At 41.1% G+C, this 27,560-nt stretch overlaps 1 pseudogene; it reads right to left on the bottom strand.

The window, feature by feature from the left end:
• Positions 1-23,324: 23,324 nt before the first annotated feature.
• Positions 23,325-25,205, bottom strand: LOC106573133 (pinopsin-like; annotated as a pseudogene).
• Between the last annotated feature and the right edge of the window lie 2,355 nt (positions 25,206-27,560).

Below are 27,560 nucleotides of genomic sequence, written 5' to 3'. Positions count from 1 at the left end.
ACTCTATGAAAGGTTGGATTCCTCATTTCTTCACATCTGAGAAGAATCTACATTATATTGGATCTTATCCCAGCCCCGAAATGTACGGGTGTGATCAGATGTCTCCCAAAGAGCGGGAGAGATTCATGACATGTTACAAGACAGTATGTCATAGCATTTTTGATTTCCACAAAGAAATGGAGTCATACTGTGACAACGATGTTGTTATACTTCGTGAAGGATGCCTCAGATTCAGAGAAGAGGTAATCAAAGATGCAGGCATTGACCCCTGGAGTTGTACAACTATTGCATCGGCATGCATGAAAACCTATCGTACACACTTTTACTTCCAGCATATATAGCTATTCCATCGCCTGACAACTACTGACGCCAATTCAAGTCACACTCTAGTGGGTCCATTCAATGGTTGCAGTACTTGGCCCAGGATAAAGACATTTTTATTCAACATGCTTTGAATAGGGGTGAGAAGACGTTTGGGCCTTATCACGTAGATGGATACACACAGATTGACAGTGTTGAGACCGTGTTTGCGTACAATGGTTGTTTCTTCCACGGTTGCAAATCTTGCTTTGTGCCCCAGGCCATGTGTGTCCTAACCCAAAAGACTTTTGGGGAAATGTACCAAGAGTTCCAAGACAAATTGGAATCTTTACAGGCTACTTACGGGTTGAAAGTGAATGTGATGTGGGGGCATGACTGGACCGCACTCAAAAAGTCTGATCCACATGTTCGAGCCTTCCTTTCCAGCTTTGACACACCAGAACCCTTGGAACCACGACAGGCCTTGTATGGAGGCCATACCAATGCTTTGACATTGTGGTATGTAGCGCAACCCGACGAGACAATAGGATATGTAGATTTTACATACCTTTATCCTCATGTAATGAGTTCCTCATGCTATCCTATGGGGGATCCTGAAATTATTCACCGCGACTTTGACTTACCCCAACACTATTTTGGTCTGATCAAAGCAACTGTCTACCCTCCTAGGGATTTGTTTATGCCAGTGTTGCCTTACAAGGGACCTCAAGGAAAACTTTTCTTTCCCCTTTGTCGCACCTGCAGTGAAAACAACAACCAGGAAAAGCCTTGTGATCACTCAGATCAAGAAAGAGCCCTGACAGGTGTATGGGTCACAGTTGAATTCTCTGAGGCTCTAGAGATGGGGTATCGCGTGGCCAAAATCTTTGAAGTGTGGAACTTTTCCAGGAAATCGGACACACTTTTTAAAGAGTACATCAAGACCTTCTTGAGATGCAAGCAAATGGCTTCAGGCTATCCTGCATCGGTCACAGATCAAGAGAGCAAAGACAAGTACATTCAAGACTATCACGACATAGGAGGCATACTTCTTGACCCAGACAGAATAGAGGTCAACAAAACCAAAAGAAATTGAAATTATACTTAAACTCTCTTTGGGGGAAGCTTTCCCAGAGAAGCAATATGCTAACAACGTCGATCATTAAAGACCCCGAAGAATTTTTGGAATTTGTTTTTTTGGACCAATACGCAATTTCAAATTTTTCATTCTTGAGTCAAGACATTGCCTGGTGCAATGGAGACGTAACAAGAAGTGGGTCCTACTGTCACGGCTGTCTAGGACCAGTGGAGATGTGGAATCAGGAGCAGGAGACAGAGGGCCAGAGCAACAGTGTTTTAATAATAATTGCAAACGCAATAGCCGTAGGGCACAGGGCGCGTGGCGAAGTCCGCTAGGGGAAAAACACATTCCCAAAATAAACGCTCTGGAAAAAGCGCTCGGGGCGCAGCCCGGCAATACAATGGACAATAACAGCGAAAAAACAGCTTACACTCGCAACTGTCCTGAGTGGACAATAAACAATCCCGCACGAGAACCCCAACTGAAAATACACACTAAATAACCCCCCACTAATGACAGACACAAAACAGGTGCGGGATAGACAGACAAAACCAAAAGACACAGAAACAACGATCGGTGGCAGCTAATAGGCCGGCGACGACGACCGCCGAGCGTCGCCCGACCGAGGAGGGGCACCACCTTCGTTAGATACTGTCACACCTACCCCCAGGTAATGTAAATGTGTTTCTTGCAGCATTTACCACGGCCTATAGTCGACTTGAACTGTACGCCCTAATGGAGCAGCTTCAGAGGCGGCTTCTTTACCACAACACAGATTCGATGTCGTATGTAAGCAAACAGGGTGATTGGAACCCCCCACTTAGCAACTATCTGGGTGGTTTAACGAGTGAACTCGAAGATGGTGACCATATCACAGAATGGTCTCCTGCGGGCCCAAAAGCTATGCTATTAGGACTAAAGACAATCACGTGGTGTTGAAAGCCAAAGGCGTGACTCAAAACTATAAAAATGCCCCGCGTGTAAACTTGGAATCAATCACACGCTTGGTCGAGGGGTTCATAAACGACCGGAATAGTGACTTGGAGATTTTGAGCTCCTACAAAAAAAATGGTTAGGGATAAAAAGGGCTTCCATCTAAGGAATGCCCCACTTACTAAAAGATTCAGGGTAGTCTATGACAAGAAGATTTCTTTTACCTGATGGGACTACATTGCCCTTTGGCTACTGACTTATGTTACAAGCCCCTTGTGTCTTAAAGCTTAAGATATAATGGCTGCTGTAGAAGGTTTTGATCCCCGGTTGCAACTACCATTTTCGGCCTTAATCGCAGGCCCATCCAATAGCGGTAAAACTTGTTTTGTAAAAAGTATTTTAGAGAATTCTGAACATGTATTATCTCAGAAACCTGACAATATTGTGTGGTGTTATTCCTGTTATCAACCTTCGTATGATGAACTGTTGAAGAAAATAAAAATCAAGTTTGTTGAAGGAATACCTGAATCCCTGTCTGATGATGAACTTTTACCTCCTCATAAAAACAATCTGCTGGTTTTGGACGATATGCTATTTGCAGGTAGCGAACATCCTGAAATTGCAATAGCTTTTACCCAATATACTCATCATAGAAACCTGTCCATGCTTTACTTGGTGCAGAATGTGTTTCACCAAGGTAAAATAGCCGTACCATTAGTTTGAACGCCAATTACATGGTTTTGTTCAAAAACCCTAGAGACAAACTACAAATTAACACTCTAGCTCAGCAGATGTACCCTGGAAGGAAATCCTACTTCATGGAGAGCTATGAGGACGCTACCAAAGCGCCATTTTCTTATTTAATTGTGGATTTCAAATCAAATACTCCAGAACACCTGAGGCTCCGAACAGGCCTGTTCCCGTGGGTGTGGCCAGCTGCGTACATTCCTAAAAAGTAACCACTATGTCTCTGCATTTAAAAAGAAACCTTCCCCTCTTGAGAAGCCTAGTTGGGGCTACCGCTAAAGAACGGAAGGCCATCTTGGGTCACTGTTCTTCAGATCTCATATTATCCCTATGTGAGATTGCTTTGAATCTTCTCAAAGGACGCATTCCACACCCTGACCCAATTAAAAAAATTAAAGAGACAAAAGACCGCGATCAAACTCTTTGCCAATAAAAGGGCCAGTCTTCAAAAGAAAAGACATAGCATACAACAGTCTGGGGGTTTTCTTCTGCCTTTACTAACAATAGCGGTGCCCTTCGTCACCAGCCTTATTGCTGCCAGACGTGGGGGTTGAACATAGAGTGTGATGGCAAATAAAATGCACTTGGTGCCTCAATAAGAGTTGGATAGACTTATTATAAACAATTACAGGGTCCTGAAAATATAACAGCGGAAAATAACAGCGGAAAATGATTTGGATACGTCCATGAAGGATATTTTGAACCGAAAAGGATTGAACCCCTATGATAAGGTCCAAAAATACACAAACCTCTTGCAAAGGTATTTGGCCTTGGTATAACAAGGTGAGAGAGAGACCACCCATTTATCTCTTTCCCTACCGGACCCTTTAAAAGATGATGCGCCTAGAGAGAGCCAAGCCCCTGTAATGCCTGTACCTGTGATCTTACCGGTTGAAGATCAAATGCCTGTTGAAGATAACGTTATGCATGACATGTTGACACATGTTCCGGCACGTAACAGGAAAAATGTTAGATACATTATGAACAAGATAAAAGACTCAAAGGGAACCGCTACTTGGAATGACAAAGGAGAGTTTATCCTTCAGGGCGCTGTTGTCAAGGGTTCCCATATGATGGACTTGCTTAAAAGTACCACGGCAGCCCACAAGGTTGCTGATGACAGAAGACCTCCCGGGTGGCGTCAGTTTCTTAAGGCCTTGGCAATCCTCAACATTCCTCTCTCGGGTGCAGGGGCGAAAATCTGATATCCACTTTGGAGGGGACAATTACATGAAATTTTCTCAAGAGCAATTCCTGAGGGGGACACCAAAAGTAGTGCTGTAACACATAGCCTACATTGTAATATGGTAAATGTATATTGAGGAACCAAAGAAATAAGGTGTTTGCCGTACTCCTAACTACCGGTACCCAAAACTACACAACTAATCACAACAGCAATACCATTGCCTTTAACAAATCTTAGTTCAGTCACCAGTTTAAGTTGAGAGTGGGGGTATCCATGGCATTTTCCAATTATGTTCCTATTTTACAAGTAAAAAAAATTGAGAACCTTTCATAATGTTGCCAAACAAAGACTCAACAAACTTACCTGAGACTCCCTGTCTCTGCCAGTCTGTCCCTGCATATCTGTCCCCAACTCTGCTGTCTGTGTGCCATCTGTTGCCTGCTCTGCCTAATGACATCATTGTGAAACATTTCCATTAGAATTTCATTTCTTTCTTATGAACATTTTATCAACTAGTCTTTGAGATATTAGGCTACTAGGGTTCTTACTATGCGTTTTGGTGTATTTGGTGTATATGAAAAATACTCTGATGTCCGTCTTTTATTTTTCTGCCATTTTTCTACCCGGCTGGCTTCACACACAGTATGTAGGTTATTTACAGTAGGAGATGGGCTTCTATCATCTTCAATCATTCTATATGGGCTTCGATCTAAAAGGTAGCTAGCAAATGTGAAACGGATTAAAATGACAAGAGTTGACAGCTGTATGAGTTCACCATTTACACAACATACGCTGCAACCTTTTGTAATTTTAATAGTTTGTTTCATATTGGCTGGCTTCCAACAATAGCTGAATTTGCAAAGCTAGCGAGCACCAATTCAGTTTCAGTGGTGTTTGCTATAATCTTTGCTACCCGGGTTAAATAAAGGTGAAATTAAATAAATAAAAGTTCCCTTGCGACAATTTAGCTTTTGCAACGAGAACATAAAATATATTTAAGACAATGGTAGATGAGAGTGTAGTTCTGTTCAGTTTGGACTTCAGTTTATCGCTAACCTTATCATAGGGACTTTGAAGCACTAACTTACATCATCTGCATGCTGATTCCATCTTTGACGACGCCACATAAATGGAATAGGTACTAGCTAGCTTAATTGTTAATATTTGCGCGCTAGCTCTGCATATTCAGCTAGTGTGTGTGTGCGCGATTGACTGGATGAACCTCACGGCAGTTACGTAGCAAGCTAAGGAACTGGCAGTGGATCAAACCATTGTGAGGCAAAGGGCGGGGGGGTCGCAATCTTTTGAAACTTAAAAACGCGCTACTAAGTGTCTATAATCAGCACAATTGCTTTCATTGTGTATTATTAATATTATTTAAATTACATAGTTATGTTTCAGTGATATATTGGGGAGGACAAATCATATTTTTCCCAGGATGGGGGGGTCGTGTCCCCCCCGTCCCCCCCGGGATTTCCGCCCCTGCTCGGGTGTACCCAACTATAAGCTTCGTCAACAGATTCAAACTTTAAAACAAAAACCTTCAACGAGCTACAGCACCCCTAAAGATGTTCTAACAACCCCTCCCCTCTTTGAAAGGGATGATGATAACTAATTTACCCCCCTGAACGTCTCCGGACCTTTTCCTAATCCCGATCACTCAGGGTGGTTAGACTTTTGAATGACTATGATTAATCTCAATACATTTTAGTTGAGAAATGATACAATTTAACATTTGTGACATTCTTGAAGCATTTGACATGAGCATACGGCTTGATTACAGGGTCTTAAAGGACACATACTTGAACACTTTTGATATTTTCTAACAAAACAAGCTACAACGCTATCATTACTTCTTAAGTCATCACTATAAAGAGACATAACATCTTCAAAAGAGACTCCATGGGCTCTTTGGCATAGGTAGAATACACAGTGTAGACCATATGCAGTGGAAAGGTTATCTTGTACTTGTTTGATGCTGTAGTAGATCTTTGATCCGTTTTTGGTCAAAAACTGTTTAATAGATTTGGGGAAATGTGAAAATCTGGGGGGAAAAGCCGTAGGAATCATAAAAAGTTGAGATTTTTCTTCCTCCTTCATCTTCTAATGTCATCGCAAGCCAATGTTCACCCGGCATGTGTTTAGGATGGGTATTGACAATAAACATGGCCGGTCGCTCCGGCCATTTCTCAATAGGTAATTCATCACAAGCTCACACTCCACAAAATTGTTTTCCAATCAAGCGGCTCATGAAACCTTCTAGCTCTTGGGTATTTATGTCTTTGCTCAACGATCCTTAATAATAATCCACTAAGATTATTATTAAGGATCCACTAAGACAAGATTGAATCAGAGCATGCATAAACAATCATGCTAACTGTACAGGCTAAAGGTGTACGGAAACGCATTTACATCCTGAGGTTATCTTGGGACACCACAGACAGATTTCCTGAGGTATCATCATCAGGTGATAAATTGAAAGCATACAATGTGTAACCCTCTGCAAAATCATTTCTGTCAATAGGTAAAGAGAGATCTTTTAGATGGCTCCTGGTAGCCAGGAATAGATTGTAAAATTCTCGCACAGATATGTTGTTATTAAATTGCGGTTGGAAAGCCTTAGCAGGGACCTGACGTCTGTCCTGACAGAAAGCTACATACTCTGCATTGAAGTGTTGAAAATTAAAGTTTTTTTTTAATGTAAGCTGCCCGTATTAGAGGCGTGATCAACCAAACCTATAACCATGTAGCGTGGTAAAGGGCCTAGAAAAAGGTTTTCTTGACTACAGATTCAACTGCCCACAAGTATGCTAAAGGTTTTCATGGTAATTCTTTGGAAAGGGTAAAGGGCATTTCCTTTCATCAAAGCCTGTGAGTTACCCAGACGAACGGGCGGAGATACAGACACTTTTTTAATAAAAAGCATTGCCCCCAACACTTTTAAACTAAAGTCACCGTCTTGGGCAGACATCAGACAAAACTCATCCTTGGCCCTGGTTAATTTTAGTCTTAAATCAACTGAATTTAAGAGTAAACGTTCTTGAAAGAAAATGTCAGAGTGTATAGGCCCTAGCAGATGAAACTCTCGAGATTCGGCACAGTAGCGAGCACGTGCCACCAGTCCTTTGTTTGCACCGGTGGAAGGGTCTATCGATTCCATAGAAACGCCTGCAGTATCTTTGCTAAACAGCCCGGCGCTGAATTGTGTCTTGAGAATGTCTTTCGGAGTAGTTGAGTAAACATTCCATGATGGCCCTATAAGGGTATGTGGCACTGCTTTGACTGATTAGGCGTTCACCCAAAGTCACATCCACTTGGGAAAAGATGGAGGCCAAGGGGTAATTAATGAGACTCCCTTTGGCATCGTTTGCAATATTAGTACCATCTCTTTTGGTCACTTTGAGACGTAAATACATTGTTGTTGAGGTCCAGATACTTGTCACCGTGGCCTGGTATGAAACATTCTATAGGACCGTTGTCTGTAATGGCCGAGAGTGGGGCTATCTATTGAAAATTGGGCTAAGGGGGCCGTGAAAAGATCGAGCTCTGTCTTTATAGCTTCAGAGGACATGCGGTGTAAAAGAGCCATGTTGCTTGTCATTTTCGAAAAAACTTCAGAGTATTCTTTTTGCCGTTTTTGGTCCAGACCTCCTCACTTTACCCCGTCTTTGACTTACTGAGTTTCTTTTAACGGTTAACCTCCGCTTTTTAGGGGCTGGCCTGCGCCTTACACCCGGAGGTCTCTTTTTCACTCTTCGAGACAACAGCATAAGCCCCGAGCCTTCTTGATGCTCGGTATCTGATGACGCCCTTCTGGTCATAGCATTGGCTACAACCTCACAATATTTTTAGCCGCTGATTTTAAATGTGGTTTGGCTATGCTGAGGCTTCTCTTCATAAATGGTAAAACCATCCTAAAGAGGTTACGAAATATGCCTCCTTTCCCCAAACCGTACATGGTCGGGGATCCATGATAGCCTGGTAAGCCATTACCCACTTGATCAACATAGTATGAGATATAGCGGTTAGGGTCGAGATGGTGGTTGTGTTCCATAACCATTTTAATTTATTTGTATTATGTTTATATAAAAAAAAAATATATATAATACTAATATATTAGATATGTAGAGAGGTTTTGGTGGGTCTAAAGTGGAGTACCATAAGTAAATTCAATGTTTTCGTTCTGATCCGTTTTAAGCTCAACCAGAATGTTTTCAATATATTTCTTGCTTACAGGTACATAGTATGGCTTGTCATAGTTAACAGTGACTACATCACCATCCTTTCCCTCTATATGAACTGTTCTCAGGAGGGGCACACAACTATCCCCTACCCTTTGATAGGATATGATGTAGGTATACACAAATATGTTGTAAAACCCTGCATGTATATCCGCAGGGAATGGGAACAATTTATCTTTCACATACGTCCATTTATTGGGACCCATCCCCAACATGTAGGCTAAATTACCGCTGGTCTTTATACCCCCATCAGCAGCCCCTGAGATTTGTACACGTTTATGAATAGGATTGTAGATCAATAGTATTTCCATATTGTTCAGGGTTAGGAGTTCGTTCAACTCTGATATGATCCTCTCTACAGTTCTATAAAACCCTTTTTTAAGCTTTATAGGTTTCGGGGCTTCCGATATCCTTTTGCAATAGAAATCCCGGTCCTTATCATTGATATTATACCAACTATGGGGGTATGTAATCTTAATGAGACCTACTTCTCAGGCCTCTGATAACTCTATAGGTTTGGGAAAATTGGTTGTATAATTCGAACTTTGGTTATTCCAATATATATGTGCAGATGCATTACTGGGGAGAGTCAGGTAGAAGCAGCTGTGTTCCATGATGAACTCCTGTGTACACGCGAATGATGTTGTATTTATCATGCCTGAGGGTTTAAGTTAACCCCCGATGCCTCCACCACATCGTGCTCTAATACCCAGCTGTTGACATTTTGGGGCCAGTTTTTCAATCGGACCAACACCCATTTTTTACCCTTTTGTCTCTTTTGATCTAGAATCTCCTCCACGTGAAAGACTTTGTCTTTACCCAGCTGTACCTTCTGTAGTTCCTTCTAATAAAAGGAACCCTCTATAAGCTCCCCGTCATAATCTTTTAACTTGTAGACAGGGGGTATACGCGGTAGACATTCGGTAACTGTGAACAACTCAGCGCTGTAACCTTGCTCATGTTTTTTTAATCGAAAACACCCCTCAACTTGGATCTATGTACCAAGTCCCCCACTATGAAATCTTACGGCGAAGGGGGAACAAACCATACAGATTTTTAAAGACTTGAAAACTGTTTTCAGAAGAGACCTCGGAGGGCTTCATCCGAATACTCTTATGGTAGCTGTAGTTGAAAACCTTTACTAAATCTTGAATTATATCAATATATCTATGTGTGTTGTGAGCTGTAAAATATTTCCACATCCTCTCCTTCAGAGTTCTGTTAAAGCGTTCAACAACTGAAGCTTTCAAATCCGAACCTGTAGCAAAATGTACGATATTGTGCCTCTTCATGAGTTTCTGAAAAGTATTATTAAAAAATTATTTTCCGCCGTCAGTCTGCACTTTCTTGGGGGCTCCTCCTTCCTTCAAGAAAGATTCAAAGGCCCGGGTCACCTCTGCCCCGCTCTTATTTTTTAAGACCCTTACAAATGCTATTTTAGCCTCTTGACGGGCTCGTCCCGTATACGGGATGGACATCCAGCGAAAATATCCTATCTCCATTAGCATAACGAAATTTAATTTAAAAAGAAATTCACATGTAGGACTATGTTATATCGTTTTATAGATACACCTCTCCTGAATCGAACCACGTCGTCCGATTTCAAAAAGGCTTTACAGCAAAAGCAAAACATTAGATTATGTTAGAGGAGTATATCGTAAAAGTAGCCACATAGCCATTTTCCGACCAACCACATTCATCACAAATAACCAAAAAACAGCTAAATGCAGCACTAACCTTTGACAAACTTCATCAGATGACACTCCTAGGACATCATGTTACACAATACATGCATTCTTTTGTTCGATAAAGTTCATATTTATATATAAAAACAGCATTTTACATCGGCGCGTAACGTTGACTAACTATTTTCCCTCAAATGCATGCGGTGAAATAGCGCTACAATTTACTAAATTACTATTCGAAAAATGTTTTTAAATGTAATGTTGTCATTCTAAGATTTATAGATGAATATCTCTTGAAAGCACCTGTAATGCCAGATTTAAAAATAACTTTACTGGGTAATCACACTTTGCGATAAAAGGGGATGCGATACTCAGAAAAATAGGCTAGCGTTACAGGTCAGCGCCATCTTGGAACAATCGTATATCAAATCTAGTCTTGTATTTTATTGTCAAAAATCCCTTACCTTTGATTATCTTCATCAGAAAGCACTTCTAGGAATCCCAGGTCCACAACAAATGTATTTTCGTTCAAAAAAATTAATCCTTTATGTTCCAATAGCTTGTTGTTGTTAGCGCGTTCTAGGCTGCTCCAAAAGCTCCGTCGGCCGCGGGACTACTCTTTCGGAAAAATTCATTTTTAAAAAATTTAGGTTCGTTCAAACATGTCAAACGTTGTATAACATAAATCTTTCGGGCCTTTTTCAACCAGAGCTCCAATAAGATTCAAGGGGGACGATTGCATTGTCATTCAAAACGTTTCGAAAGGGGAGGGTAGCCAGGGGCGCCGGCGTCATAATGGTGATGGCCCTCTCTGTGTGACCACGTTCCACAGCGTGTCATTCAGTCAGTTTTCAACATAAGAGACTCAAACCACTTTGTGAAGACTGGGGACATCTAGTGGAAGCAATAGGAAGTGCTCAATGAACCATTTCTCACTGTGTGATTTCTAGGCAACGAGATGAAGTTGACTCCGCAATTCCGAATTCCACTTCCTGTTTCGATCGGTCTCGGGGTATTGACTGCCATATGAGTTCTGTTATACTCACAGACACCATTCAAACAGTTTTAGAAACTTTAGGGTGTTTTCTATACACAAGTATTAATTATATGCATATCCTAGCTTCTGAGTTTGAGTAGGAGGCCGTTTAAAATGGGCACTAATTTTTTTCAAAAATCGCTGTAGCGCCCCCTATCTTAGGCGACCGTCAAGAGGTTAAAGAAAATATCTATAACCGTTAGCATGTAGCGACTTCCATCATTTTTATCTGCATGAGCCTGCATGTCACATAGATCCGCCTGAAACTGGGACAAGGGATGAGTAGAATAAACCTCGTTTTCGCAGAGTTTAAGCATCCTGCTCTGCCAACCATTCATTCACTTGAGCCGCGCCTAACCGGCTACCTGTTTCTTCGGCTATAGCTCTCTGTAACCGCTCCTTACCCCCTTAAGACCCGGGGTTAGAGGGGGTATAATAAATGTTTTTCAACATCTGCTACGCCATCCTTCTTGCCTCTCTGAGGTACAATAACATTAATGAGCCCCTTTCAAATAACGACAACATTTCATTTTCATTTAGAATTTTTATTTTTGCAAACATCAAGTATTACGTATACAGACAATTCAGGATTCGTAGCAGTATACTAGTCCCCGTTTTCTCAACGATCCATGCATGCAACACCCTGTATATTTGGTTTAGATTTACAGGCTTGTGTCGCTGAATTTTTTAAAACACACACATCCGCTATAGAAATATATAAACAACAAATATGATACATGTTACAATTAAACTGTGTTTCAAACAAATAAAGTAAAATCTTAGACAAGGTTGTTTCTAGTTCTTCAGAATCATTCACAAGACGGGATACCAGTTGTGTCCATTGTAGCCCGTATGTCGTACATGATTCATGATTTGCTCCATTTTTAGCACACACTCTGCATTAGCCCAGGTATTGTCTGTTGTGTAGAACGATACATTGTTCACTTTATTTTCAATAATTTGCTGCACAACATATGTAAGTTCTCTCAAAAGGAAAAAAATGTATTTATTCTCTCTAACATCGTATGCATATAGTTACCCATTGCTTTAGATCTAAATAAAAAGATGCATTGTTACTCGGTCTCTTGCGGTTTATTGAGCCAGAAAGTCATCACATCAGCCACCACAGCTTCCTTGTATTTGTAGTCAATAAGAAAGAGTTCCAAACCCCTCTAGAAGTTCTAGAAAAATTATTGCGTGAGAAATGGCTCTTCGCAAAGAAGCTTTTTGTTTCTTTTTGACCATATTAACTGAAAACAATTACACTAAGGTACTCAATTGTTACCCAGAAATTATTTGATATTAAGACAAAAACCACTGCATTGGATCTTTAAAAGTATTGTAGCCTACTTTTGGGCAGCTAATAGTCTAACCACCAATCAAGCAACATTATGGACTAAACGATCAAATAACAAATTACTGCAGGATTATTTTGCTGTAAAAATATACAGAACCGGTCAAACGTTTGGACACACCTACTCATTTTTTTTCTTCATTTTTACAATTTTCTATATTGTAAAATAATAGTGAAGACATCAAAACTATCAAATAACACAAATGTAATCCTGTAGTAACCAAAAAAAAGTGTTTAACAAATCAAAATACATTTTATATTTGAGATTCTTCAAAGTAGCCACGCTTGGCCTTGATGACAGCTTTGCACACTCTTGGCATTCTCTCAACCAGCTTCACCTGGAATGCTTTTACAACAGTCTTGAAAGAGTCCCCACCTATGCTGAGCACTTGTTGGATGCTTTTCCTTCACTCTGCAGTCCAACTCATACCAAACCATCTCAATTGGGTTGAGGTCGATGATTGTGGAGGCCAGGTCATCTGATGTTGCACTCCATCACTCTCCTTCTTGGCCAAAAAGCCCTTACACAGCCTGGAGGTATTTTGGGTCATTGTCCTGTTGATAAACAAATGATAGTCCCACTAAGCGCAAACGAGATGGGATAACATATCACTGCAGAAGGCTTTGGTAGCCATGTTGGTTAAGTGTGCCTTGAATTCTAAATTAATCACAGACAGTGTGGGGGTGCTTTGCTGGTGAAACTATCACACCTCCTCCACCATGCTTCACCGTGGGAACCACACATGCAGAGATGATCCGTTCACCTACTCTGCGTCTCACAAAGACATGGCGGTTGGAACCAAAAATCTCAAATTTGAACTCTTCAGACCAAAGGACAGATTTCCACTGGTCTAACATCCATTCCTCTTGTTTCTTGGCCCAAGCAAGTCTCTTCTTCTTATTGGTGTTCTTTAGTAGTGGTTTATTTTTTATTTTACCTTTATTTAACTAGGCAAGTCAGTTAAGAAGAAATTCTTATTTACAATGATGGCTTACCAAAAGGCAAAAGGCCTCCTGCGGGGAAGGGGGCTGGGATTAAAAAATAATAATAAAATACAAGATAAATAATACACACACACACACACACACACAAACACACACACAGTGGAGGAAAAAAGTATTTGATCCCCTGCTGATTTTGTACGTTTGCCCACTGACAAAGAAATGATCAGTCTATAATTTTAATGGTAGGTTTATTTGAACAGTGAGAGACAGAATAACAACAAAAATATCCAGAAAAACGCATGTCAAAAATGTTATAAATTGATTTTAAAGACAAGACTCTCGTTAACCTGTTAGGGCTAGGGGGCAGCATTGACACGGCTGGATAAAAAACATACCCGATTTAATCTGGTTACCACTCCTACTCAGTAACTAGAATATGCATATACTTATTACATATGGATAGAAAACACCCTAAATTTTCTAAAACTGTTTGAATGGTGTCTGTGAGTATAACAGAACTCAAATGGCAGGTGAAAACCTGAGAGATTCCTTTACAGGAAGTGGCCTGTCTGACCATTTCTGGAACTTCTTTGCCATCTCTATCATTTACTAAGGATCTCTGCTCTAACGTGACACTTCCCACGTCTTCCATAGGCTCTCATAGCCCGGGAAAAAAGAGAATGTCGTCATTCCAGCCCCAGGCTGAAACACATTATCGCCTTTCTCAAGTGGCCCATCAAGAGACACTAGCTTATGCGCGTGACCCCGACCGCCCCCGCCTTTGGGATTTTTTCCTCTGTTTGCCGAAAAGGAGATTCCCTGTCGGAATATTAGCGCTTTTCTACGAGAAAAATGACGTAAAAATTGATTTTAAACAGCGGTTGACATGCTTCGACGTACGGCAATGGAATACTTTGAATTTTATTGTCAGGAATTGCGCCAAGCGCGCGACACTTCTTTACTATTTCGGATAGTGTCTGGAACGCATACGAACAAAACGCCGCTATTCGGATATAACGATGGATTATTTTGGACCAAACCAACATTTGTTATTGAAGTAGACGTCCTGGGTGTGCATTCTGACGAAGACAACAAAAGGTAATGACATTTTTATAATAGTAAATATGATTATGGTGAGTGCTAAACTTGCCGGGTGTCTAAATAGCGAGCCCGTGATGCCTGGGCTATGTACTTAGAATATTGCAAAATGTGCTTTCACCAAAAAGCTATTTTAAAATCGGACATATCGAGTGCATAGAGGAGGTCTGTATCTATAATTCTTAAAATAATTGTTATGCTTTTTGTGAACGTTTATCGTGAGTAATTTAGTAAAATGTTAGCGAATTCCCCGTAAGTTTGCGGGGGTATGCTAGTTCTGAACGTCACATGCTAATGTAAAAGCTGGTTTTTGATATAAATATGAACTTGATTGAACAAAACATGCATGTATTGTATAACATAATGTCCTAGGGTTGTCATCTGATGAAGATCATCAAAGGTGAGTGCTGCATTTAGCTGTCTTCTGGGTTTTGGTGACATTATATGCTGGCTTGAAAAATGGGTGTCTGATTATTTCTGGCTTGGTACTCTGCTGACATAATCTAATGTTTTGCTTTCGTTGTAAAGCCTTTTTGAAATCGGACAGCTAAATGCAGCACTAACCTTTGATGATCTTCATCAGATGACACTCCTAGGACATTATGTTATACAATACATGCATGTTTTGTTCAATCAAGTTCATATTTATATCAAAAACCAGCTTTTTACATTAGCATGTGATGTTCAGAACTAGCATACCCACCGCAAACTTCCGGTGAATTTACTAAATTACTCATGATTAACGTTCACAAAAAACATAACAATTATTTTAAGAATTATAGATACAGAACTCCTTTATGCAATCGCGGTGTCCGATTTTAAAATCGCTTTTCGGCGAAAGCACATTTTGCAATATTCTGAGTACATAGCCCGGCCATCATGGCCAGCTAATTTGACACCCACCAAGTTTGGCCCTCACCAAACTCAGATTTACTATAAGAAAAATTTGATTACCTTTGCCGTTCTTCGTCAGAATGCACTCCCAGGACTTCTACTTCAACAACAAATGTTGTTTTGGTTCCAAATAATCCATAGTTATATTCAAATAGCTCCGTTTTGTTCGTGCGTTCAGGTCACAATCCGAAGGGTGACGTGCGAGCGCATTACGTGACGAAAAATGTCAAAATATTCCATTACCGTACTTCGAAGCATGTCAAACGCTGATTAAAATCAATTTTTATGCTATTTTTCTTGTAAAATAGCGATAATATTCCAACCGGGCAACGTTGTATTCATTCAAACGCTGAAAGAGTCTCGTAGACGCGCATCTCCAGTGTCACTGTTCTCAGCCTGACCACTCACAAACAGAGCTGCTGTACTTCGCCCAGAGACTGCAGACACCCCATTACACTTTCTGCCGCCTTCTGAGAGCCAATGGAAGCCTTAGAAAATGTCACGTTTCAGCACAGATGCTGTATTTTCGATAAAGATGCTACAGAAGGACGACAAATTGTCAGACAGGGCACTTCCTGTATGGAATCTTCTCAGGTTTTGGCCTGCCATATGAGTTCTGTTATACTCACAGACACCATTCAAACAGTTTTAGAAACTTTAGAGTGTTTTCTATCCAAATCTACTAATTATACGCATATTCTCGTTTCTGGGCAGGAGTAGTAACCAGATTAAATCGGGTACGTTTTTTATCCGGCCGTGAAAATACTGCCCTCTATCCCAAACAGGTTAACGGCCGTTCCACAGGTGCATGTTCATTAATTATTTATGTTTCATTGAACAAGCATGTGTTTAAACCCTTTACAATGAAGATCTGTGAAGTTATTTGGATTTTTACTAATTATCTTTTTAAGACAGGGTCCTGAAAAAGGGACGTTACATTTTTTGCTGAGTTTATATTAGAACAAAACACACATCACGACAAGAGAGACAACACTACATAAAGAGAGACCTAAAACAACAACATAGCAAGGCAGCAACACATGACAACAACATGGTAGCAACACAACTAGACAGCAGCACAACATGGTAGCAGCACAAGACAGGGTACAAACATTATTGGGCACAGACAACAGCACTAAGGACAAGAAGGTAGAGACAACAATACATCACGCAAAGCAGCCACAACTGTCAGTAAGTGTCCATGATTGAGTCTTTCAATGAAGAGAGATAAAACTGTCCAGTTTGAGTGTTTGTTGCAGCTCGTTCCAGTCGCTAGCTGCAGTGAACTGAAAAGACGAGCGACCCAGGGACGTGTGTGCTTTAGAGACCTTTAACAGAATGTGACTGGCAGAACGGGTGTTGTATGTGGAGGATGAGGTCTGCAGTAGATATCTCAGATCGGGGAGAGTGAGGCCTAAGAGGGTTTTATAAATAAGCATCAACCAGTGGGTCTTGCAACAGGTATACAGAGATGACCAGTTTACAGAGGAGTATAGAGTGCAGTGATGTGTCTGTGTCCTATAAGGAGCATTGGTGGCAAATCTGATGGCCGAATGGTAAAGAACATCTAGCCGCTCGAGAGCACCCTTACCTGCCAATCTATAAATTACGTAATTTAGAATGGGTAGGATGGTCATCTGAATCAGGGTTAGTTTGGCAGCTGGGGTGAAAGAGGAGCGATTACAATAGAGGAAACCAAGTCTAGATTTACCTTTAGTTTGCAGCTTTGATATGTGCCGAGAGAAGAACAGTGTACCGTCTGGCCATATAGTAGCTTGCGAAAGTATTCACCCCCTTGGCATTTTTCCTATTTTGTTGCCTTAAAACCTGGAATTAAATGTAGTTTTTGGGGGGGTTGTATCATTTGATTTACACAACATGCCTACCACTTTGAAGATGCAAAATCATTTTTTTTGTGAAACAAACAAGAAATAAGAGAAAAAAAATGAAAACTTGAGCGTGCATAACTATTCAGCCCCCCAAAGTCAATACTTTGTTGAGCCACCCTTTGCAGCAATTACAGCTGCAAGTCTCTTATGGCACATCTAGCAACTGGGATTTTTGGATGGGTTCCGCTGGTGTACAGTAATCTTTCAGTCATACAACAGATTCTCAATTGGATTGAGATCTGGGCTTTGACTAGGCCATTCCAAGACATTTAAATGTTTCCCTTAAACCACTCGAGTGTTGCTTTAGCAGTATGCTTGGGGTCATTGTCCTGCTGGAAGGTGAACCTCCGTCCCAGTCTCAAATCTCTGGAAGACTGAAACAGGTTTGCCTTAAGAATTTCCCTGTATTTAGCGCCATCCATCATTCCTTCAATTCTGACCAGTTTCCCAGTCCCTGCTGATGAAAAGCATCCCCAAAGCATGATGCTGCTACCACCATGCTTCACTGTGGGGATGGTATTCTCGGGGTGATGGGAGGTGTTGGGTTTGCGCTAAATTTGAATCTCATCTGAACAGAGTAACTTTTTCCATATGTTTGGGGAGTCTCCCACATGCCTTTAAGTGTGTTTGCGTATGTTTTTTCTGGAAGCAATGGCTTTTTTTCTGGCCACTCTTCCATAAAGCCCAGCTCTGTGGAATGTACGGCTTCAAGTGGTCCTATGGACAGATACTCCAATCTCCACTGTGGAGCTTTGCAGCTCCTTCAGAGTTATCTTTGGTGTCTTTGTTGCCTCTCTGATTAATGCCCTCCTTACCTGGTCTGTGAGTTTTGGTGGCCGGTCCTCTCTTGGCAGGTTTGTTGTGGTACCATATTCTTTAAATGTTTTAATAATGGATTTAATGGAGCTCCGTGGGATGTTCAAAGTTTCGGATATTTTTTATAACCCAACCCTGTTCTGTACTTCTCCACAGCTTTGTCCTTGACCTGTTTGGAGAGCTCCTTGGTCTTCATGGTGCCCCTTGCTTAGTGGTGTTACAGATTCTGGGGCCTTTCAGAACAGGTGTATATATACAGAGATCATGTGACAGATCATGTGACACTTAAATAAAGTCCACCTGTGTGCAATCTAACTAATTATGTGACTTCTGAAGGTAATTGGTTGCACCAGATCTTATTTAGGGGCTTCATAGCAAAGGGGGTGAATACATATGCACAAGCCACTTTTCCATTTTTATTTGGGGGGGGGGGGGGGGTTCACTTCACCAATTTTGACTTTTTTGTGTATGTCCATTAAATGAAATCCAAATAAAAATTGATTTAAGTTACAGGTTGTAATGCAACAAAATAGGAAAAAAGCCAAGGTGGATGAATACTTTTGCAAGGCACTGTACTCCAAGTACTTGTATGTGGTGACTACCTCAAGCTCTAAACCCTCAGAGGTACACTACCGTTCAAAAGGTTAAAGTCACTTAGAAATGTCCTTGTTTTTGAAAGAAATGGTCCATTAAAATAACATAAAATTGATCAGTAATACAGTGTAGATATTGTTAATGTTGTAAATGACTATTGTAGCTGGAAACGGCAGATTTTTAACTTAATATCTACATAGGCATACAGAGGCCCATTATCAGCAACCATCACTCCTGTGTTCCAATGACACGTTGTGCTAGCTAATCCAACTTTATAATTTTAAAGGCTAATTGATCAGTAGAAAACCCTTTTGCAATTATGTTAGCACAGCTGAAAACTGTTGCGCTGATTTAAAGAAGCAAAAAAACTGTCCTTCTTTAGACAAGTTGATTATCTGGAGCATCAGCATTTGTGGGTTCGATTACAGGCTGAAAATGTCCAGAAACAAAGGACTTTCATCTGAAACTCATCAGTCTAATCTTGTTCTGAGAAATGAAGGCTATTGCATGTGAGAAATTGCCAAGAAACTGAAGATCTCGTACAACGCTCTGTACTACTCCCTTCACAGAACAGCGTAAACTGGCTCTAACCAGAATAGGAAGAGGAGTGGGAGGCCCCGGTGCACAACTAAGCAAGAGGGCAAGTACATTAGAGTGTCTAGTTTGAGAAACAGATGCCTCACAAGTCCTCAACTGGCAACTTCATTAAATAGTACCTGCAAAACACCAGTCTCAACGTCAACAGTGAAGAGGCGACTCCGGGATGCTGGCCTTCGAGGCAGAGTTGTAAAGAAAAAGCCATATCTCAGACTGGCCAATAAAAATAAAAGATTAAGATGGGCAAAAGACACAGACACTTGACAGTGCATCCCGGAGTTGCCTCTACACTGTTGATGTTGAGACTGGTGTTTTGCGGGTACTATTTAATGAAGCTGCCAGTTGAGGACTTCTGGGGTGTCTGTTTCTCAAACTATGTACATGTCCTCTTGCTCAGTTGTTGTTGAGAAGAGATTGGGGCCTAGGATCAAGCCTTGGGGTACTCCCTTGGTGACAGGCAGCTGAGACAGCAGATGTTCTGACTTTATACACTGCATTCTTTGAGAGAGGTAGTTAGCAAACCAGGCCAAAGACACCTCAGAGACACCAATACTTCTTAGCCAGCCCATAAGAATGGAATGGTCTACCGTATCAAAAGCTTTGGCCAAGTCAATAAAAATAGCAGCACAATATTGCTTAGAATCAAGGGCAATAGTGACATCATTTAGGACCTTAAAGGTTGCAGTGACATATCCATAACCTGAGTGGAAACCAGATTTATACCAAAGAGAACAATATAGGCATCAAGAAAGCCAGTCAGTTGATAATTGATACGTTTTTCCAACACCTTTGATAAACAGGGCAAAATAGAAATAGGCCTTTAACAGTTAGGATCAGCTTGATCTCCAACTTTTAATAAAGCATGAACCGTGGCTGCCTTCCAGCAATGGGAACCTCCCAGAGAGGAGAGAGAGGTTAAAAAGGTCAGAGATAGGCTTGGAGATGATAGGGGCAGCAACCTTAAAGAAGAAAGGGTCTAAACCATCTGACCCAGATGTTTTTTTGGGGGTCAAGTTTAAGGAGCTCCTTTAGCACCTCGGAGTCAGTGACCACCTGCAAGGAGAAACTTTGTAGTGGGCCAGGGGAAAACGAGGGAGGAGGGTCAGTGATAGACGCATTAGAAGGGATGGGAGATGAGGAAATGTTGGATGTGCAAGGAGGCATGGCTGAGTCAAATAGGAATCCTGAATTAATGAAGTTGTGATTAAAGAGCTCAGCCAAGTGCTTCTTGTCGGTAACAACCACATCATCAACATTAAGGGACATGGGCAGCTGTGAGGAGGAGGGTTAGTTCTCCAGGTCTTTAACCGTTTTCCAGAACTTTTTGGGGTTAGACACACAGAGAGATAACTGCTCCTTAAAGTAACTGAAGTTGGACTTCCGGATAGCCTGAGTACACTTATTTCTCATTTTCCTGAACGAGAGCCAGTCAGCTTGAGTATGCGTGTGCCGAGCCTTTTGCCAAATGCAATTCTTGAGGTGGAGTAACTCTGCAAGATCATGGTCGAACCAGGGGCTGAACCTGTTTTTAATTCTCATTTTCTTTATGGGGGCGTGTTTATTAACAATACCACTGAAAATATCAACAAAGAAGGTCCAAGCGTCTTCGACAGAGGGATCATGCTGATTCTATACCATTTTACAGAGGCCAGTTCATGAAGTAAGGCTTGCTCATTAAAAATTTTTTGCAAGCGTCTATGACAAATCAGGATAGGTCGTTTCACTGAGCAGCCATTACGAACACAGGCTGTAAAACAGTGATCACTAAGGTCATTACAGAAAACCCCAGACTGATGCCTATCAGGATTATTTGTGAGGATAACATTGAGGAGAGTAGCCTTTTCTAGGTGTTTGGAGTCATACCTTGTGGGATTAGTAATAATCTGAGAAAGATTTAGGGAGTCCCATTTCTTTAGGACTTGGTCAGGTGGTTTAAACATGTCCCAGTTTACGTCACCTAGCAGGACAAATTCAGAATTAGTGTAAGGGGCCAGGAGTGAGCTTAGGGCAGGTAGGGTACAGGCCGGTGCTGATGGAGGACAATACCACCCAGGCAACAGTCAAAAAGAGCTATTTGAAAGTTGAATGCTTAAAACCAGCAAATCAGATTGTTTGGGGACAGACTTGGTGGAGATAACAGAGCACTGAAGGTGATCCTTGGTAATAATTGCCACTCGCCCACCATTGGAAGACCTGTCTTGCCGAAAAAGGTTATAACCGGAAAGGTTAAGATCAGTATTCAAAACGCTCTTCCTTAATTAACCACATCTCAGTAATGACCAACATATCTGGATTGGAGCTGTAAACCCACACTTTCAATTAATCCATTTCAGGTAATAAACTTCTAGAGTTAATGTGCAGAAAACCCAGGCTTTTACGAGAGCAGAAATCAGTGAAGTATATATATATATTTTTTTACCTTTATTTAACTAGGCAAGTCAGTTAAGAACAAATTTGTATTTTCAATGACTGCCTAAAATAGCAGGGCACAAGTCAGAATTAAGGCTAGCAACAGGAGATGGGCCAGTGTGAAAATGCACCCTGCACATATCAGCAGCAGTATTACAATCAAGGCACGGCAGAGGACAGGGAAATTTCTGCAGTGTCTTTGCAGCAATTCGACCATGAAGGCCTGATTCACACAGTCTCCTCTGAACAGTTGATGTTGGGATGTGTCTGTTACATGAACTCTGAAGTATTTATTTGGGCTGCAATTTCTGAGGCTGGTAACTCTAATGAAATTATCCTCTGCAGCAGAGGTAACTCTGGGTCTTCCTTTCCTGTGGCGGTCCTCATGAGAGCCAGTTTCATCATAGCGCTTGATGGTTTTTGCGACTCGACTTGAAGAAACTTTCAAATTTCTTGAAATGTTTCTCTTTGCTTATTTGAGCTGTTCTTGCCATAATACGGACTTGGTCTTTTACCAAATAGGGCTATCTTCTGTATACCACCCCTAACTTGTCACAACACAACTGACTGGCTCAAACGCATTAAGGAAAGAAATTCCACAAATTAGCTTTTAACAAGGCACACCTGTTAATTGAAATGCATTCCATGTGACTACCTCATGAAGCTGGTTGAGAATGCCAAGTTTGCAAAAATGTCATGAAGGCAAAGGGTAGCTACTTTACTACATGATTTCATATGTGTTATTTCAGAGTTTTGATGTCTTCACTGTTATTCTACAATGTAAAACATTTAAAAATAAAGAAAAAACATTGAATGAGTAGGTGTGTCCAAACTTTTGACTGGTATTGTAGGTCAAATTAACTGTAGGAACAAAAATAATTTTCAAAGAGTAATTTGCACCAAACATTATTCACAATCCTATTTTCTATGTGTGAAATCGTTTTCCTTCCAAACAATGGTAATTAACTATGTTAAAAAGCATTTTTTCTGTGTTGAAATGGTGTGGGCGTACCCCAACAACAGAATGGTGTGGGCATATATCGGTCACTAAAGATATTCATGCTGATTTTTGAAATATTTCAGATACAAGATTGAGGTGTTTTTTTGTTGTTGCTTTGGCCACATATGAGTATGGGATGAGTCAACCACATTCTTTGGGTATGAGTTAACAGAATTTGAACTTTTAAAAGTTCGATTTTCACTGGACACTTACTGTAAGACTTACTTACTGTGAGTCCTTTAGTCATTCCAATGTTGGTGGCACTGAGGAGGCGGCCTTGGCTGGTGACTGATGTGGAATTGCAGGGTTGGGAATACTTTGTGGCTTGAGGTCTTGCTGAGAATAACTGATGTGGAATTGTATGGGGACTACTTTATGTGGCCTGAGGATGAGGAGGAAGCTATTCTCTCCTCTCCCCCTTGATTGGGCCGGGACGGGATGTACCCAGACCACTGTGATACTTCTGGGTTCCTATTTCTGTTTCCGGTGGAGTGATGGAGAAGACAAAGGAGAGAGGATTCACAGAGGCAGCACCTTGCTGTGGACGCTGATCCCTCGGCTCCCTGTTCCCACGGTGCTCATCAGGGTCATTGAGTGCATGGTGAGGGTGTCGGTTGACAGGCCATGAGCTATGTAGCGCCCACAGGAGAGGACCTCTAGAGTGGCATTGCGGAACTACAGGGAGTACAGACAGACACCAACTGTTAGAAGCTACATACATAATGTGTAGTAAAGAACTATAAGACAATTCATACACTATTCAATACACAAGACATTCTAAGTTTCTGTTGATAATAGTGTAATCTACTTAATAACCAACATTTTTATGTAAATATCCTAATTGAATTAAGACCACAGGGACCTGATATTTAGCAGTCTCCTTCAATAATCTAAACTCAATTGATGTGTTGTGTCCTCACTTTATTCTGCCACTCCTACACATACCTGCTCGTTACTTAGGAAATAGATGATAGGGTTGTTGACAGGACTGGTCTTGGCGAAGTACATAGGCATGGTAGCAAACAGTGGAGGGATGTGGAGGTCTGAGTCCACCACCACCACGGAAAGGGCCGTGTAGGGCAGCTAGCAGAAAAAGAAGGCCCCGATCATGGCCAGCACCATCCTCACCGCCATTCATTCTCCTCCAGGCTGGGATGCCCTCCCTGCAACTCCACACTACGGTTCAGCTGGGGGAAGAGGAAGGAGAGGAATAGAAAGACAAAAAAGAAGACAACACCCCACAACAGGGTTGTGTTCATTAGGTATCTACCGGAAGAAAACAGACTGAAAAAGGGAGTAACTACATGGAATTGTCCAATAAGAAACACAAATGTTTCATTTTCCATGACAAAAAGTTTTTAAAACGTGTTCTCCTGGAGCTCCACAGTGGAGCTTCTATTCAGCTAGAGGAAGAGAAACCGGACAGGGCTACCATCATTCACATATTTGTGAGCATACAGTAGAACACAGTTGCTTTCCCTCCGGGGGTCCTGAACTATATAGACTACAGAGCTAAACCTTGTCTGCGTACTTGACCTCATCCCCAGGCTCAATTGATACAGCATATAGACAGAGAGATTTGTTTGACAGAGAGAGCTGACTGGTGGACAATATTTATGTGTACCTTGCTCATGGATATGAGGACCTTGGTGTAGCAGTAGATGATGATGGCTACAGGCAGGAGGAAGCACAGCAGTGTGTAGAGGACGAGGTAGCTGTAGTTGCTCCAGGACCTAGAGAGACATAACACATTATAAGCCCTGTTATAAGACATTATACCTGGATGCTTTAAGAAGTGTTACCAACCATGACCTTCAACACATGGCCTACATGCGCTCGTGGCAAACTCTCCTCACTTTCCTCATTCTAATCTACACTGCCCTACCTTTTCAATAAAAGGTCTGAAAAGTACTCAGTGTTACCAACCAGTCCTGCCAGCCGAGGAAGCAGGATGTCTGGACAAATGTGTTGTTACAAGACATTATAAAGGCTCATGCTTATAACAAGTTACCAAGCCTTTTAATAAAGTGTTACTGACCTCTTCTCTCCCAGCCCAGGATGGATGTCTGGACGCCCTTGGGGTGGGAGCTCCAGCATTATAAAGGTTCATACATGCTTATAACAAGTTATACGACATTATAGAGACCTCTCCTCCCAGCCAAGACAGCAGGATGTCTGGACCCCCTCGTGGCCGTAAGAGCTCCAGCCCAGCAGCGGGGCCACGGCCCAGAACAGCCAGAACAGCCAGACACCCAGAAGCCCCTAGCAGCTCCGACATATGTTCATCTTGAAACCTGCCATGGGTTTACACACCACGTTGTACCGCTCATATTCCAGCAGGGTCAACGTGGACATAGACACCAGACCTGAGGGAGAGGAGCCCAGGGGCTGTGTGTTCATAAAGTATATCAGAGTAGGAGTGCTGATCTAGGATCAGGTCCAGGTCCTGTTCATTTAATCTTATTCAATATGATCTAAAAGGCTAAAATGATTCTAGATCAGCACTCCTACTCTGAGATGTTTTATGAATATGGGCCCTGGATTCACAACCACAAAACTACAAAGATCTGAATAAACCCCCATGAACCTAATTCAACACATTGAGCTAACTCGATCAAATTAAACTTGCATTTTCAATACCTGTATATGGGCGTGCCATAATATGGACTATAGGGCTATCTTCTGTATACCACCCCTACCTTGTCACAACACAACTGATCGGCTCAAACCCATTTTAAGAAGGAAAGAAATTCCACAAATTAACTTTTAACAAGGCACACTTGTTAATTGAAATGCATTCCAGGTGACTACCACATGAAGCTGGTTGAGAGAACGCCAGGAGTGTTCAAATTTGTCATCAACGCAAAGGGTGGCTATTTAAAGAAACTCAAATATAAAATATATTTTGATTTATTTTACACTTTTTTGGTTACTACATGATTCAATGTGTTATTTCATAGTTGATGTCTTCACTATGATGTAAAAAATAGTAAAAATAAAGAAAAACCCCTGAATGAGTAGGTGTTCTAAAACTTTTGACCAGTAGTGTATATTCAGGCAACTGGGTCAATAAAACAATTATTCATACCCCTTGACTTATTCCAAATGTTTTTGTTACAGCCTGAATTCAAAATGAACAAAATATTTATATCACCCATCTACACACAATACCCCATAACAAAACATGTTTGCACATTTATTGAAAATGAAACATAAATATATATTTTACATAAGTATTGAATCAATATTTTGTAGAAGCACCTTTGGCAGAGATTACAGCGGAGTCTTTCTGGGTAAGTCTCTAAGAGTGTTCCACACCTGGATTGTGCAACATTTGCCAACTACTCTTTTCAAAATTCTTCAAGCTCTGTCAAATTGGTTGTTCTTGATAATTGCTAGACAACCATTTTCAGGTCTATAGATTTTCAAGCGGATTTAAGCCAAAACTGTAACTCGGACACAGGAACATTCACTGTCTTCTTGGTAAGCAACTCCAGTGTAGATTTGGACTTGTTTTATCGGTTATTGTCCTGCTGAAAGGTGAAAACCTCTCCCAGTGTCTGATGGAAAGCAGACTGAACCAGGTTTTCCTCTAGGATTATGCCTGTGCTGAGCTCCATTTAGTTTATTTTTTTATCCTGAAAAACTCCCCAGTCCTTAACGATTACAAGCATACCCATAACATGATGCAGCCACCACTATTGCTTGAAAATATGGAGTAATACTCAGCAATGTGTTATATTGGATTTGCCCCAAATATAACACTTTGTATTCAGGACAAAAAAGTGAATTGCTTTGACACATTTTTTGCAGTATTACTTTCGTGCCTTGTTGCACACAGGACGCATGTTTTGGAACATATTACTCTGTACAGGCATATTTATTTTCATTCCGTCATTTAGATTAGTATTGTGGAGTAACTACAATGTTGTTGATCCATCCTCTGTTTTCACCTATTACAGCCATTAAACTCTAACTGTTTTAAAGTCACCATTGGCCTCATAGTGAAATCAACTCAGCAGTTTCCTTCCTCTCCGAGAACTTAGTTAGGAAGGACCCCTGTATCTTTGTAGTGACTGGGTGTATTGATAAACCATCCAAAGTGTAAATAACTTCACCATACTCAAAGGGATATTCAATATCTGCTTTTAAATTTTTTACCCATCTACCAATAGGTGCGCCTCTTTGTGAGGCATTGGATAACATCCCTGGTCTTTGTGGTTGAATCTGTGTTTGAAAGTCACTGCTCGAATGAGATACAGATAATTGTTTGTGTTGGGTACAGAGATGAGATGTGACTTGTTAACCAAAGATTTACTCTTTAACTTATTTAGGATTGCCATAACAAAGGGGTTGAATACTTGACTCAAGACATTTCATCTTAAAATGCTTACTTAATAATTCCACTTTGACATTATGGGTTATTGTGTCTAGGCCAGTGACAAAAAAATCTCAATGTAATTAATTTTAAATTCAGGCTGTAACACAACAAAATGTAGAAAAAGTCAAGGGGTGTGAATACTTTCTGAAGGCACAGTAAATTCACATTGAGAATCAACTAGGGGGCATGACATGAAAATAGAGCTCTTGGGCCACACTCCAGTGGTGGGTTTGGTGTCGAAATGAGAATTTATGAGCAGAAAAGAACCCCATACCTACTGTAAAATATGGTGGTGGATGATGTTATGGTTGATTTTATGGGGCTAGTTTGCTGCCACTTGTCCTGGGCCCTAGTTAAGGTCAAAGGCATCATGA

This window comes from Salmo salar, chromosome ssa16 (genome assembly GCF_905237065.1).
Source record: "Salmo salar chromosome ssa16, Ssal_v3.1, whole genome shotgun sequence".
Lineage (NCBI taxonomy): Eukaryota > Metazoa > Chordata > Actinopteri > Salmoniformes > Salmonidae > Salmo > Salmo salar.
The sequence above is the reverse complement of the archived record's forward strand: the minus strand, read 5'-3'. Positions and strand labels throughout refer to the sequence as shown.